This window comes from Raphanus sativus, unplaced genomic scaffold (assembly GCF_000801105.2).
Source record: "Raphanus sativus cultivar WK10039 unplaced genomic scaffold, ASM80110v3 Scaffold2840, whole genome shotgun sequence".
NCBI lineage: Eukaryota > Viridiplantae > Streptophyta > Magnoliopsida > Brassicales > Brassicaceae > Raphanus > Raphanus sativus.
In genome coordinates this window covers 503-13,569 of record NW_026618147.1, presented here as the reverse complement: position 1 = coordinate 13,569, position 13,067 = coordinate 503, and the positions used below count along the sequence as shown (strand labels likewise).

Below are 13,067 nucleotides of genomic sequence, written 5' to 3'. Positions count from 1 at the left end.
GTCATCCTTGATAAGAATCATGAAGATATTGCCATATGTTCTCTGAACAGGCTAATCTGGATCACCTGGATAGAAAGTGGGATATCTTCTTACTCACAAATCCTATAAGATTTAATCAACTTCCTTGTTATTCTCCACTTATTTAGTGGTTCCAAATAAAGCTTCTTACATCGTGGTTCATCCTGGTTTGATGATAGAATCATGAAGATATTTGCCATATTCTGAACAGGCTAAATCTGGAGTCAACTGGATAGAAAGGTGGGATATCTTCTTACTCACAACTCCTATGAGATTTATTCAACTTCCTTGTTATTCTCCACTGATTAGTGGTTCCCAATAAAGCTTCTTAGATATGGTTCATCCTTGGTTTGATAAGAAATCATGAAGATAATGGCATATGTCCGAACATGCTAATCTGGAAATCATCTGGATAGAAGGTGGGATATCTTCTTTTACTCACAACACTTATGAGATTTATTCAACTTCCTGGTTATTCTCCACTGATTAGTGGTTCCAAATAAAGCTTCTTAGATTGTGGTTCATCCTGGTTTGATAAGAATCATGAAGATATTCCATATGTCCGAACAGGCTAATCTGGAATCATCTGGATAGAAAGTGGGATATCTTCTTACTCACAACTCCTATGAGATTTATTCAACTTCTTGGTATTCTCCACTGATTATTGGTTCCAAATAAAGCTTCTTAGATCTGGTTCATCCTGGTTTGATAAGAATCATGAAGATAATGCCATATGTCCGAACAGGCTAATCTGGAATCATCCTGGATAGAAAGTGGGATATCTTCTTACTCACAACTCCTATGAGATTTATTCAACTTCCTGGTTATTCTCCACTGATTAGTGGTCCCAATAAAGCTTCTTAGATCGTGGTTCATCCTGGTTTGATAAGAATCATGAAGATAATGGCATATGTCCGAACAGGCTAATCTGGAATCATCTGGATAGAAGGTGGTATATCTTCTTACTCACAACACTTATGAGATTTATTCAACTTCCTGGTTATTCTCCACTGATTAGTGGTTCCAAATAAAGCTTCTTAGATTGTGGTTCATCCTGGTTTGATAAGAATCATGAAGATATTGCCATATGTCCGAACAGGCTAATCTGGAATCATCTGGATAGAAAGTGGGATATCTTCTTACTCACAACTCCTATGAGATTTATTCAACTTCCTGGTTATTTTCCACTGATTAGTGGTTCCAAATAAAGCTTCTTAGATCGTGGTTCATCCTGGTTTGATAAGAATCATGAAGATAATGGCATATCCGAACAGGCTAATCTGGAATCATCTGGATAGAAAGTGGGATATCTTCTTCTCACAACACTTATGAGATTTATTCAACTTCCTGGTTATTCTCCACTGATTAGTGGTTCCAAATAAAGCTTCTTAGATATTGGTTCATCCTTGTTTGATAAGAATCATGAAGATAATGGCATATGTCCGAACAGGCTAATCTGGAATCATCTGGATAGAAGGTGGGATATCTTCTTTACTCACAACACTTATGAGATTTATTCAACTTCCTGGTTATTCTCCACTGATTAGTGGTTCCAAAATAGCTTCTTAGATCGTGGTTCATCCTGGTTTGATAAGAATCATGAAGATATTGGCATATGTCCGAACAGGCTAATCTGGAATCATCTGGATAGAAAGTGGGATATCTTCTTACTCACAACTCCTATGAGATTTATTCAACTTCCTGGTTATTCTCCATGATTATTTGGTTCCAAATAAAGCTTCTTAGATCGTGGTTCATCCTGGTTTGATAAGAATCATGAAGATAATTGCCATATGTCCGAACAGGCTAATCTGGAATCATCTGGATAGAAAGTGGGATATCTTCTTACTCACAACTCCTATGAGATTTATTCAACTTCCTGGTTATTCTCCACTGATTAGTGGTTCCAAATAAAGCTTCTTAGATCGTGGTTCATCCTGGTTTGATAAGAATCATGAAGATAATGGCAATGTCCTCGAACAGGCTAATCTGGAATCATCTGGATAGAAGGTGGGATATCTTCTTACTCACAACACTTATGAGATTTATTCAACTTCCTGTTATTCTCCACTGATTAGTGGTTCCAAATAAAGCTTTTTAGATCGTGGTTCATCCTGGTTTGATAAGAATCATGAAGATATTGCCATATGTCCGAACAGGCTAATCTGGAATCATCTGGATAGAAAGTGGGATATCTTCTTACTCACAACTCCTATGAGATTTATTCAACTTCCTGGTTATTCTCCACTGATTAGTGGTTCCAAATAAAGCTTCTTAGATCGTGGTTCATCCTGGTTTGATAATAATCATGAAGATAATGGCATATGTCCGAACAGGCTAATCTGGAATCATCTGGATAGAAAGTGGGATATCTTCTTACTCACAACTCCTATGAGATTTATTCAACTTCCTGGTTATTCTCCACTGATTAGTGGTTCCAAATAAAGCTTCTTAGATCGTGGTTCATCCTGGTTTGATAAGAATCATGAAGATATTGCCATATGTCCGAACAGGCTAATCTGGAATCATCTGGATAGAAAGTGGGATATCTTCTTACTCACAACTCCTATGAGATTTATTCAACTTCCTGGTTATTCTCCACTGATTAGTGGTTCCAAATAAAGCTTCTTAGATCGTGGTTCATCCTGGTTTGATAAGAATCATGAAGATATTGCCATATGTCCGAACAGGCTATCATCATGGATAGAAAGTGGGATATCTTCTTACTCACAACTCCTATGAGATTTATTCAACTTCCTGGTTATTCTCCACTGATTAGTGGTTCCAAATAAAGCTTCTTAGATCGTGGTTCATCCTGGTTTGATAAGAATCATGAAGATATTCATATGTCCCGAACAGGCCAATCTGGAATCACCTGGATAGAAAGTGGGATATCTTCTTACTCACAACTCCTATGAGATTTATTCAACTTCCTGGTTATTCTCCACTGATTAGTGGTTCCCAATAAAGTTTCTTAGATATTGGTTCATCCTGGTTTGATAAGAATCATGAAGATAATAGCATATGTCCGAACAGGCTAATCTGGAATCATCTGGATAGAAAGTGGGATATCTTCTTACTCACAACACTATGAGATTTATTCAACTTCCTGGTTATTCTCCACTGATTAGTGGTTCCAAATAAAGCTTCTTAGATCGTGGTTCATCCTGGTTTGATAAGAATCATGAAGATATTGGCATATGTCCGAACAGGCTAATCTGGAATCATCTGGATAGAAAGTGGGATATCTTCTTACTCACAACTCCTATGAGATTTATTCAACTTCCTGGTTATTCTCCACTGATTAGTGGTTCCAAATAAAGCTTCTTAGATCGTGGTTCATCCTGGTTTGATAAGAATCATGAAGATAATTGCATATGTCCGAACAGGCTAAATCTGGAATCATCTGGATAGAAAGTGGGATATCTTTTGCTCACAATCCTATGAGATTTATTCAACTTCCTGGTTATTCTCCACTGATTAGTGGTTCCAAAATAAAGCTTCTTAGATCGTGGTTCATCCTGGTTTGATAAGAATCATGAATATATGGCATATGTCCGAACAGGCTAATCTGGATAGAAAGTGGGATATCTTCTTACTCACAACTCCTATGAGATTTATTCAACTTTCTTGTTATTCTCCACTGATTAGTGGTTCCCAATTAAGCTTCTTAGATCGTGGTTCATCCGTGTTTGATAAGAATCATGAAGATATTACCATATGTCTGAACAGGCTAATCTGGAATCATCTGGATAGAAAGTGGGATATCTTCTTCCTCACAACTCCTATGAGATTTATTCAACTTCCTGGTTACTCTCCACTGATTAGTGGTTCCCAATGAAGCTTCTTACATATTGTGTCATCCTGGTTTGATAAGAATCATGAAGATAATGGCATATGTCCGAACAGGCTAATCTGGAATCATCTGGATAGAAGGTGGATATCTTCTTTACTCACAACCATTATGAGATTTATTCAACTTCCTGGTTATTCTCCACTGATTAGTGGTTCCAAATAAAGCTTCTTAGATCGTGGTTCATCCTGGTTTTATAAGAATCATGAAGATATGCCATATGTCCGAACAGTCTAATCTGGAATCATCTGGATAGAAAGTGGGATATCTTCTTTTCACAACTCCTATGAGATTTATTCAACTTCCTGGTTATTCTCCATTGATTAGTGGTTCCAAATAAAGCTTCTTAGATCGTGGTTCATCCTGTTTGATAAGAATCATGAAATATTGCCATAGGTCCCGAACAGCTAATCTGGAATCATCTGGATAGAAAGTGGGATATCTTCTTACTCACAACTCCTATGAGATTTATTCAACTTCCTGGTTATTCTCCACTGATTAGTGGTTCCAATAAAGCTTCTTACAACGTGGTTCATCCTGGTTTGATAAGAATCATGAAGATAATGGCATATGTCCGAACAGGCTAATCTGGAATCATCTGGATAGAAGGTGGGATATCTTCTTACTCACAACACTTATGAGATTATTTCAACTTCCTGGTTATTCTCCACTGATTAGTGGTTCCAAATAAAGCTTCTTAGATCGTGGTTCATCCTGGTTTTATAAGAATCATGAAGATATTGCCATATGTCCGAACAGGCTAATCTGGAATCCCTGGATAGAAAGTGGGATATCTTCTTTCTCACAACTCCTATGAGATTTATTCAATTTCCTGGTTATTCTCCACTGATTAGTGGTTCCAAATAAAGCTTCTTACATCGTGGTTCATCCTGGTTTGATAATAATCATGAAGATAATGGCATATGTCCGAACAGGCTAATCTGGAATCATCTGGATAGAAAGTGGGATATCTTCTTACTCACAACTCCTATGAGATTTATTCAACTTCCTGGTTATTCTCCACTGATTATGGTTCCCAAATCAAGCTTCTTACATATTGGTTCATCCTTGTTTGATAAGAATCATGAAGATAATGGCATATGTCCGAACAGGCTAATCTGGAATCATCTGGATAGAAGGTGGGATATCTTCTTTTACTCACAACACTTATGAGATTTATTCGACTTCCTGGTTATTCTCCACTGATTAGTGGTTCCAAATAAAGCTTCTTAGATTGTGGTTCATTCCTGGTTTGATAAGAATCATGAAGATATTCCATATGTCCGAACAGGCTAATCTGGAATCATCTGGATAGAAAGTGGGATATCTTCTTCTCTCACAACTCCTATGAGATTTATTCAACTTCTTGGTTAATTCTCCATTGATTAGTGGTTCCAAATGAAGCTTCTTAGATTGTGGTTCATCCTGGTTTGATAAGAATCATGAAGATAATGCCATATGTCCGAACAGGCTAATCTGGAATCATCCAGATAGAAAAGTGGGATATCTTCTTACTCATAACTCCTATGAGATTTATTCAACTTCCTGGTTATTCTCCACTGATTAGTGGTTCCAAATAAAGCTTCATACAATCGTGGTTTATCCTGGTTTGATAAGAATCATGAACATATGGCATATGTCCTAACATGCTAATCTGGAATCATCTGGATAGAAGGTGGTATATCTTCTTACTCCAACACTTATGAGATTATTTTAACTTCCTAGTTATTCTCCACTGATTAGTGGTTCCAAATAAAGCTTTGATCGTGGTTCATCCTGGTTTATAAGAATCATGAAGTTATTGCCATATGTCCGAACAGGCTAATCTGGAATCACCTGGATAGAAAGTGGGATATCTTCTTTCTTACAACTCCTATGAGATTTATTCAATTTCCTGGTTATTTCTCCACTGATTAGTGGTTCCAAATAAAGCTTCTTACATCATGGTTAATCCCTGGTTTGATAATAATCATGAAGATAATGGCACATGTCCGAACAGGCTAATCTGGAATCATCTGGATAGAAAGTGGGATATATTCTTACTCACAACTCCTATGAGATTTATTCAACTTCCTGGTTATTCTTCACTGATTAATGGTTCCAAATAAAGCTTCTTACATCGTGGTTCATCCTGGTCATAAGAATCATGAAGATATTGGCCATATGTCTGAAATAGGCTAATCTGGAATAACTGGATAGAAAGTGGGATATCTTCTTCTCACAACTCTATGAGATTTATTCAACTTCCTTGTTACTCTCCACTGATTAGTGGTTCCAAATAAAGCTTCTTACATCCGTGGTTCATCCTGGTTTGATAAGAATCATGAAGATAATGGCATATGTCCTCGAACAGGCTAATTGATGTTAAGAGTTTTGAGGCTCCTAAGTCAAATAGATAGTATAGTGGTAGTAAGTTGTCAAACCAATTCTGAGGGATTCAAATGCAGAGAGAATGCAAGTATTTGCCTAACATCTAAGTGCAGCAGTGATTTGATGATCTTCTAAAACTAATGATAAAGCTAAATGCAAAGCAATAAAAATGATATTTTAAGCTATTGGAAAGGAGAACTCATGGGTATAGGGATTTAGACCTTGGGTGATCAGGTTTCGAACTAAGGATGACAAATGAATCAATCAAACTATTAACCTTAAGCCTAGACAACATTCTAAGCAAGCTCTATGTCTAGATGAATGCTCATTTGCTAACATGTTCAAACATCAAATGTCTTTGGTTGAATAACATGCAAGCAATCAACAACAAGTCTATTAGCTATCTTAGCATCTTTAACAACAAATCTCTTTGGCAAAGTACACTAAAAGCCTAGAGAGAGTTGACTCAGGCATTTATCAAACACGTGGGAAATGCCTAGAGATCACCCTTGAGTGGCCTACTCAAATGATGCATTAAGATCACTCTACTAGCAAGGAACAAGTATGATCTACACCTAAAACATCCTAGAACTAACCTAATCACCCTTAATCACCCTAACCATGAATCCAAAAGGTGATTACTCACTAATCTCCATGATTCTCTTAAACCCATGGTGGATTTCAGATGAATCATATAGAGAATTAGAAGAAAATCACAAGAACAAACAAAACATCAAAGCCAAATTTCTTTCGAGAGAGTTTTGTGTCTTCAATAGATAAAGATTAATTGCCAAATGGTGGCTACTAAGTACTTAAACATTAGGTTTTCCAAGTGCAAAAACGTGCACAACAATTGCAAAAAGGTCCTTGAAAAATAATAAAATCGTGCAGCAGATAACGCGGAGCGACTCAGAGGGTCACTCCAGGAGGTCGCTCTGGGGTTGGGAGCGACCTTGGGGGGTCGCTCTGAGAGGTCGCTCCAGCCTCCATTTTTGTGTCTCGGGCGATGAAAACGCGAGCGACTTAGGTGGGTCGCTCTGGTTGGTCGCTCTGGTTGGGAGCTACCTTAGGGGGTCGCTCCGGAAGGTCACTCTGCGGTTCTCGACCAGGATGGATATGCCTCTAGTAAATTGATCGTAACTTCTCCATTACATCTCCAAATGACTTGAAACCACTTCCATTAGAAAGCTAACTCAATTTCCTGTGTCTCCACAAAATCTTAGCAATAGAAGATTTCTCTAAGGCCTCCATCCATGCTCATAATTTCAACCCCTTTTTTGATCACATTGCATCCAAATGTCTCCAAGAACTCCATGTGGTGTTCCAATACCTGATAGAGACATATGTATGCCAAATGCACCTAAACATGTCTAAATCCTATCTTATGATGCAAATGCTTATGAATGAATAGCTAAAACAATGCAAATATGCAAGATATCAACTCCCCACACTAGTCCTTTACTTGTCCACAAGTAAACTTTCAAGAACCAAGGAGAAAAGGTTTGAAGATGGGGACTCATAACCAAAAGAAAATCTTCTTAGTTGTCAACCTAACAACCTTGCATAATCATACCAAATAGCAAGAGCAAAGATTTTATCCATCTCTAACTTCTCTAGGCCTATCTCAGCTCTTTGATCTCTACACTCATTAACCATGCATCTACAAACCACAAATCCACATCTCTCTAACATTTATGAAGCAAACTCAATAGACATCTCACAAATGGTCAACTGGTCCAAGTCATTTGGTTTGGTAAGACAAAGGCTTTAATGCAAGTGAAATCAGAGGTTCAAAATGATCTTTTAGGTGGTTTACTCTCAAAACAAAGTAGCTTTGACATTACACATAATATATCTAAGAAAGGGATCAACTCATGCATACAATGCTCAATCTCCATTGTTCTACCCTTTTCCAAACACACAAGATATTCAATTATTCCTCAATGTCAACCCAACTCACATCTCTCACCAAAAGATCCCAAGAACATTTTTCACATCAGACTCTTCTTTTTGAAATCAATAAGGGATTTTTCACAATTTTAAAACAAATCTGAGCTTCTAACAATTTTGCTAGCCCCCTTTTTATTTCCTTTTTTTTCTTTTTTTTTCTTTTTTTTTTTTTTTTATTTGGGGGCCAAGACTTTTCACAATAAGAGCTAGATACTTCTCCACTTATCCCATAAAGACTAATCATTTAAGCACAAAGAGTCAAACCTTTACATTAAATCACAACATCACCTTCCCATTCCTATAGCTAGAATAGAGTGACTAATCTAGCAAGAATGGAGACAAGCATTGTCGTTTCCAATACTCTCAACATTATGCACCACGTAAAGCTTTCCAAAGAGGCCTCACTCAACAAATAATGATGGTTTAAAAGGAGGTATGGGTTTTGGGGAGTGGAGTACCACTTGAGTTTGTCAAAAAGATTGGTAAAACAGGTGGGACAACTCAAGTGTGTATATCCATGACTTAGTACACAAGACCATATGCAAGAGAACATTAAAACAGGAGCTTGCTTCAAAGAGAGAGTATCAACAGTCAAATGAGTTTCAAGAGGAGCATTCAAGGCGCGAAGTTTACAAGCTTTCCAAAGGGTGCTCAAGCTACTTGTCATGATTACAAAGGTCAACAAATTCAGTACTTAGCATGAGCTCTTTACAAGGTTGAAACCTCCCCTAATGCATGAATGCAACCTATATGCTTCTAGACTCAATCCTAAAAATGCAAATGATGCAACTAAATGATTCTTTTTGTGTTTTTCCAATTTTTTTTATTTTTTGGGTTTTTATATGCAAATAAGAATGTAATATGCAATGCATGAGACTCAAAATCATGGAAACAAACATGATCAAATACTTGGTACCTCTCCCACACTTAAATCACACAGTCTCTGTGTGAGTGAGGTACCCAATGAAATGTGAAATACAAGAAAAGTGGGATTGTGTGTTACTTCCGTGGAGCGAGGTGTGAACGTCGCTGCGACAGGTCGCTCCCAGCTGGAGCGACTTCGGTATGTCGCTGCGAGGGATCGCTCCGAGGTCGGTTTCTGTGTTTTCCACTCGCGTGTGACGCGAGCGACCTCGGCATCTCGCTCTGGACATGTCGCTCCCAGGTGGAGCGACCTAGAGGTGTCGCTGCGATGAGATCGCTCTGGTGTCCGACTTTCTGCTCATACCTGCACACAACTTCACTTTTCCCATTGTTTTATGCAATAAAATGATAATGCAAATACTAATGCAATATATACAAGGATACTCATGGGACTTCCTCCCAAGTGAGCTTGTTTTAAGTCTCTAGCTTGACTTTGCCTCCTTTGGATCAGGCTGAATAGGTGCAGAAGTGGAGTTGACACCCCATCTTCCTCAGGTGGTAGCTCATCAAAGTGATCATCAGCAGGAGGAGGATTCATCTCTTCAATGGTGAAGGCTTGTCCAAATACAGTGGGGTTCCTCATCTTCTCCTTGATGTCAAAGTGGAGGATGTTCTCCTTGCCCAAATGGAGGTCAATCTTCCCTTCCTTCACATTCACAATAGCTCCTGCTGTAGCTAAGAATGGCCTTCCAAGAATCAATGGGTCTTGAGCCTCCTCACCCATTTCAAGCACCACAAAATCTGTAGGTATCTCATACCTTCCAATCTTCACAGGGAGGTTCTCTAGGATGCCCACAGGGTACTTCACTGAACGATCAGCCAACACCAGAGAGAGTCTACACTTCTTGTATTGAGTGAAGCCAAGCTTCTTTGCCACAGACAAAGGCATCAAGCTGACACTAGCTCCCAAATCGCAGAGACATTTCTCAAATACCATAGGTCCAAGAGCACAAGGAGTGTGAAGCATCCTGGATCCTCTAGCTTCTCTGGAGCATCTAGCCTCTGAATGATGGCATTGCACTCATGACTCAGAACATCATGCCCTCCATCTCCTTCTTCTTAGCAGCTACAACATCTTTCAGGAGTTTGCTGTATTGAGGATCAGCATGAAAGCATCAATGATGGGCATTGTAACCTGAGCTTCACTCATCTGCTTCTCAAACAAAGCCTTGTACTTCTGTAGCAGCTGCTTCTTGAATCTACCAGGGAATGGAAGCTTTTGGTTCATAGGAGGGGGGACAGGAGAGCTCTCACTGCTGGAGCAGCAGATTCACCATCTTTTGTTGTTTTCTTCTCTTCTCCAACCTTTCCTTTTACCCTTGGCTTGCACAATCTTCTCCAAGATCTCAGCATCTGTTTTCTCATCAACAATGACACTTCATCATCTAGGTTAATGGCCACCTCCTCACCTTGTTTCTCAGCATCCTTGGTGAGGGTTACAGGAGTCAACTGCTTACCACTCCTAAGTGTGACAGCTTTTGCTTCCTTGGGGTTTTGATCTGACTTTCCAGGTAGAGATCCTTGCTGGCGGTTCTGGTGGGAGCTCATGGAAGCAAACTGATTCTCCAAATTCTTGACAGAAGAAGCAAGGTGGGAGAATTTGTTGTTGAGCTCATTGTAGCTCCCATCAATCTTGGAGTGAAGGTTCTTCAGCTCATAGCCACATGCTTCTCACTTCTAGTCTGAGACTCCAAGATCTGTTTCAGTAAGGCATCAGTGCTGCTCTGTTGAGGGGCAGAGGAGCTAGGAGAGGAGTTTTGCTGAGGCTGATAGTTGCTCTGCTGGTTGTTTCGAGGCTGATAACCACTCTGCTGGTTGTTTGAATAGGGGCTGTTGGTAGTTGTTGTACTGAAAGTTTGGTTCCTTCTTGTACCAGCTACCATTACTGTTGATGAAACACATTTCTTCTTGCCCTTCCAAACCCTCAACCTCATTGACAGTAGGAGGTATCTCCTGGCTTGGGTTGCCAACAAAGTTCACCTGCGCTTGTGTGGCCTTATCAGCAATGAGTTTGTCAATCTTCTCCTGAAGAGCCTTTATCTCATTCCTTGTTTGATTGTCATCACCTCTGCTGCTTCTGTCATGGTCTCCACTGTAGACTGCATCACTCTTAACCATGTTGTCAACCAGAGCCTCTGCCTCTTCCTCAGTTCTCCCCAAAAAGAACCCATTGCTAGCTGTATCCAGTCTGGCTCTGTACTTAGGAAGAGCACCTCTGTAGAATGTGCTCAGCAAGCTCTCCTTAGAGAATCCATGGTGTGGGCACTGAGCTTGGTAACCATTGAATCTCTCCCAAGCTTCACTGAATCCTTCCAAGTTCTTCTGTTGGAAGCTGGAGATCTCATTCCTCAACTTAGCAGTTCTTGAGGTAGAGAAGAACTTCTCCAAGAATGCCTTTTGCAGTCTTCCCAAGTGGTGATGGAGTCACTTGGTAGAGACTTCTCCCATTGACGTGCCTTATCCCCCAAAGAGAAAGGGAATAGCTTGAGCTTTAAGACATCCTCTGACACACCATTAGTCTTTGACATACCACAGTAGCTGTCAAACTTATCCAAGTGATCAAATGGGTCCTCCACAGCCAGACCATGATACTTGTTGTTCTCTATGCAGTTTAGCAGTCCTGACTTGATCTCAAAATTGTTAGCAGCCACAGCTGGTGCTCGGATTCCAAGTCTAGGACCATGGATGTTGGGGCAGTCATAAGTGCCAATGGGGCGAGCTGGTCCTGTTGTGCCCTTGTGGAGATTGTTGACTCCATTGGGGTTCTGAGGATTTTGTTGTTCTTCCATTCAGCTTCCTGTGTCTGCAGTTGAGCTTGTTGCTCTTCTTCTCTTCTTTTTCTAGCACACTCTCTCTCTAAAGCTCTGATGTCTGCGGCTCTTGGAACAAGGTTTGATGTACCCTTGCTCCTCAAGTTCATACACCTGAAAATCACAAAGAGTGAAGAAGAGAATCAGTAACTTACAAAAATAAAAATGACTTAGTCTCAAGCAAATGACTAAATCTCAATGTTCAAATCAAACTCAGAATTTGGCAACGGCGCCAATTTGATGTTAGAGTTTTGAGGCTCCTAAGTCAAATGATAGTATAGTGGTAGTAAGTTGTCGAACCAGTTCTGAGGGATTCAAATGCAGAGAGAATGCAAGTATTTGCCTAATCTAAGTGCAATCAGTGATTTGATGGATTTCTACTAATGATTAAAGCTAATGCAAAGCAAATAAAATGATACTTTTAAGCTATTGGAAAGGAGAACTCATGGGTATAGGGATTTAGACCTTGGGTGATCAGGTTTCGAACTAAGGATGACAAATGAATCAATCAAACTATTAACCTTAAGCCTAGACACAATTCTAAGCAAGCTCTATGTCTAGATGAATGCTCATTTGCTAACATGTCTCAAACATCAAATGTCTTTGGTTGAATAACATGCAAGCAATCATTACTAACAAGTCTATTAGCTATCTTAGCATCTTTAACAACAAATCTCTTTGGCAAAGTACACTAAAAGCCTAGGAGAGTTGACTCAGGCATTTCATCAAACACCTTTTGGGTGAGAAATGCCTAGAGATCACCCTTTGAGTGGCCTACTCAAATGATGCATTAAGATCACTCTACTAGCAAAGGAACAAGTATGATCTACACCTAAACATCCTAGAACTAGCCTAATCACCCTTAATCACCCTAACCATGAATCCAAAAGGTGATTACTCACTAATCTCCATGATTTCTCTTAAACCCATGGTGGATTTCAGATGAATCATATAGAGAAATAGAAAGAAATCACAAGAACAACAATACAATCAAAGCCAAAAGAGAACTTTTTCTGAGAGAGTTTTGTGTTCTTCAATAGATAAAAGATTAATCTGCCAAATGGTGGCTACAAGTACTTAAACATTAGGTTTTCAAGTAAAAACGTGCACAACAATTGCAAAAAGGTCCTTGAAAAATAAAT

At 39.3% G+C, this 13,067-nt stretch overlaps 1 non-coding gene across 1 annotated transcript; it reads left to right on the top strand.

The window, feature by feature from the left end:
• Positions 1-11,363: 11,363 nt before the first annotated feature.
• LOC130506052 (small nucleolar RNA R71) lies at positions 11,364-11,470 on the top strand. Its single transcript, XR_008941882.1, has one exon. It is a non-coding gene; the product is annotated as a small nucleolar RNA R71 (small nucleolar RNA).
• The last annotated feature ends 1,597 nt before the right edge of the window (positions 11,471-13,067 follow it).